Genomic DNA, 3,768 nt, shown 5'->3' with positions numbered 1-3,768 from the left:
CTGGCAAAATAGGTTTTATTCTGAGGCCTCTTCTCTTGGCTTGTAAGAGCTGCTGTCTTGCTCTGTTTTCACATGACCAGAGAGAGAGAGGTCTCTTCATATAAGGCCATCAGTTCTATTGGATTAGGGTCCCACCTTTATGATCTCATTTAACCTTAATTACCTCCTAAGGGCTCTATCTCCATATACAGCCATATTGGGGGTTAGGGTTTTAACATATGAACTTCTGGGGAACACAATTCCATCCATAGCAAGTATAATGTTTACTGTAGATTATTTTAGTAGATACCATTTATCAAATTGTTTCCTTCCATTCTAGTTTGCCAAGTACTTTTTAAAAAACATGAATTGGCATTGAATTTTATCAAATGGTTTTTCTATACCTACCAAGATAATTTTATGGACTTTCTAGTTTATTCTGTTAATAAGATGATTTTATTATTGGTTCTCAACTGAGGGCAATTTTGTTCCCTAGGGGACATTTGACAATGTCTAGAGACATTTTTGATTGACTCAACTGGTGTGTGTGTGCGTGTGTGTTACTGACATGTAGTGAGTAGAAGCTACAATGCACAGGACTGCCCTTTACAACAAAGGATTATCCAACCAAAAAGGTCAATAGTGCCAAGATTAAGAAACCCTGATTTACACTGATTAATTTTTGAACGTTAAATCAACCTTGCAATTTGGAAATAAATCCAACTTAGTTGTGATGTAATATTAAAAAACCCTCAGGTGCTGCCTTTTGCTAGAGGTGGGAGGGGACATTTCCAGGAGCCTGAGGGGAAAGGCTGGTGGTGTGAGCAGGAGATCCCTGTGACCCCAAATCCTCAGAGCCCAATCAAGGGTCAGTGGAGAAGATCCCAGGCCACCGGAGGGCAGATAACCCTGGAGAATGGGGATCTCTGAGTGCACGACTGAGAATTAGAGGAAATGTTTAGCAGCATCACTGGGATTGGCCCCTGGGATCTTGGCAGCAATGTCTGAGCGACAGGAAGTGAGGTGCTGCTGGGCCGGCAGGCAAGGGACAGAAGAAGTGGAGAACAGAGCGAGTCCCAGGGACCAAGGGGGCAGTGTTAGGGAGATGACATTCAACTGAGGTGGCTCAGGGAGACACAAGGGCCCCGAGCGATTGCCTGGAGCACCAGCTGTGCTCAGTGCTCACCTTTAGGGTCTGCAAAGTGTGGGAGGTACAGGGGGTGAGGCTGGCTTTAAGAACCAGGACCAAGTGGACCGTTGTGTAGTTTAAAATGTTTATCCTCTTGTGCTTGGTGTAGGCGTCCATCCATTCCTCCTTCAGTCATGCAGATCACACGTACCAGATCCCAACTCTGCATGAAGCACTGTGCCAGGTATGCGTTGTAGGGTTGGAAAGTTCCTGTCTCTGAGGAACGTGGTCTGGTCATGGAAAAATAGAGAGATTAGCTGGTACTTTATTGGGAGCCCCAAAGAGGGCACTCATCCAATCTGGAAAGGCTTCCTCTGGAAAGTGATGCATTGGTTGGAACGGGAAGAGTGAGAAGGGCAAGGGGTGTGCCAGTGCAGGGAACAGCATTTGCAAAGGCTTAGGGCAGGAGAGCATTCCGTCCGCTCATGATTATGGCTGAAGCACAGAGTTCAGGGGGAAGGGATGGAGGGTCTGGACAGGCATTGGCTTAGAGCGCCACCTGGTGGAGTGGAAAAGGTCAGGCTTTGAGTCAGACTGCTCCGACTCCTCTGTGTGGTCTTAGGCGAGTTACTTCACCTCTCTGAGCTATTTTTCTCTTCCATAACACAGAGATAATAGTTCTTTGTTCTTGGGAAAAGTTTCATTAGGGATAATGAATAACTAAGAATTATTAATTAGAAAAATGAATTCAAAATAACTAGCACATTGTCTGGCACATAATAAGCATTCAAGAACAATTTATTTAATCAATTCCAAGAGGCATTTTCCCTCCAGATGTTCACATCTCTGATATGGGGAGTCATTGTAACGTTCTAATTGACAGCATCTCTTTCTTGGTGAGACACAAACAGATGGTGTCATATGATTGATGACATCTTACTGTCAATAAAATATGGTAATCGTTCTGGCTGTCCAGAATGGAGGTTGGCAAACTTTTTCTGTAAAGGTCCAGAGAGTAAAGGTTTTAGGCTTTGTGGGCCATATGGTCTCTATCACAGCTACTCAACTCTGCCATCATCGTGCTATGGAAAATATGATAATGAATGAGGATGGCTGTGTCCAATAACGCATTATTTATGGACACTGGCTTTTGAATTTCATATAATTTTCATCTGTCACAAAATATTACCCCACTTTTGATTTGTTTCCCAACCATTTACAAATGTAAAAACTATTCTTAGTTCCCAGGCTGTACAAACACAAGAGGTGGGCTGGATTGGCCCCATGGCACCCAGACCGTTAATAGATGGTCAAGAATTGCTTTTTATCAATGTCTGTGCTTTATGCTTCTGTTACTATCTGGAAAGTTTCCAGATTTTTTCAAGCCTTACTAGAAATTATTTGTAATGATGCTTGGGGCTATCTAGAGGCAATCTGGAAACTCAGTTTGGGTAGACTGGATTCAGGAATGTTTTCCTGGAGGAGATGGCCCATGAGCTGGGTTCTGCAGGATGAGCTGAAAGTGTGGTGTGGGGATGGGGGCTACCAACTAAAATGTGAAGCACCCTGTACGTGTGAGGAGCCAGGCATGGCTAACAATAGGTTCTGGGGCAAGCAGGCAATGCGGAGAGGTGAGGCTAGATCACGCCAGGCCTTGGACACCAGGCAAAGGGCTTTATTCCAATGCAGAAGTTCTTAATTCGAGGCTCATAAATTGTGCTTCAGAAGGTCTATGATTCTCTTGAAACTGCATGCAAAACTTTGCGAGGATGTTTATTTTTCTAGGGATGTCTGTGCCTTTGATCAAATTCTCAAAGGTGCGTGTGAGCCCGACTTAACAATAAGATGAACACTAAAATGAACGATGAGCCATTTGCAGTAGACGCCGTCAGTCAGGAGACTCTACCTGCCTGGCTGTTTTCCCGCCTCTGGGTGTACACGGGGATGGGCCCTTCGTGGGCATTTCTTTGCTACATGGCCCCACTGCCTAGCCACAGTTGATTGATCCAGGGGTGGGCACCTCACTCAACTGATAGTCCCTGGGATTTTTTTATTCTTTTATTCTTTATTTATTTTTTTGTTGCATTGGGTCTTTGTTGTTGTGCTCCGGCTTTCTCTAGCTGCGGCGAGCAGGGGCTACTCTTCATTGTGGTGCCACTTCCTTATCGCAGTGGCTTCTCTTGTTGCGGAGCACGTGCTCTAGGTGCACGGGTTTCAGTAGTTGTGGCTCGCGGGCTCTAGAGCTCAGGCTCAGCAGTTGTGGCGCACGGGCTTATTTGCTCTGCGGCATGTGGGATCTTCCCGGACCGGGGATCGATTCCGTGTCACCTGCATTGGCAGGTGGATTCTTAACAACTGCACCACCAGGGAAGTCCCCTGGGATACTTTAAACCTAGACCCAAAGGTGGTAGCTGGTGTTGGTGGTAATAGAGGATAAGGCTCGGGAGTGGCAGGTGGCCATGTTGCCCGTCCCGTGGAGGAAAGTAGTATGATGAGAGGATGAAACCAACACGCCAGGAAAAGCAGAAATACAAAACCTCAAGTGAGAATTTCACTGGTATGTGAGTCAAGGCACCTTGACCTCCATTCCTGCCCTTTTCACGGTTACTTGAGATGGTCCACTGTCCTAACATTAAATTGATTCTTTTTAAAAAAAAAAA

This window comes from Balaenoptera physalus, assembly GCF_965194825.1.
Source record: "Balaenoptera physalus genome assembly, chromosome: 1".
Classification (NCBI taxonomy): domain Eukaryota; kingdom Metazoa; phylum Chordata; class Mammalia; order Artiodactyla; family Balaenopteridae; genus Balaenoptera; species Balaenoptera physalus.
Note: the sequence above shows the minus strand (reverse complement) of the source record.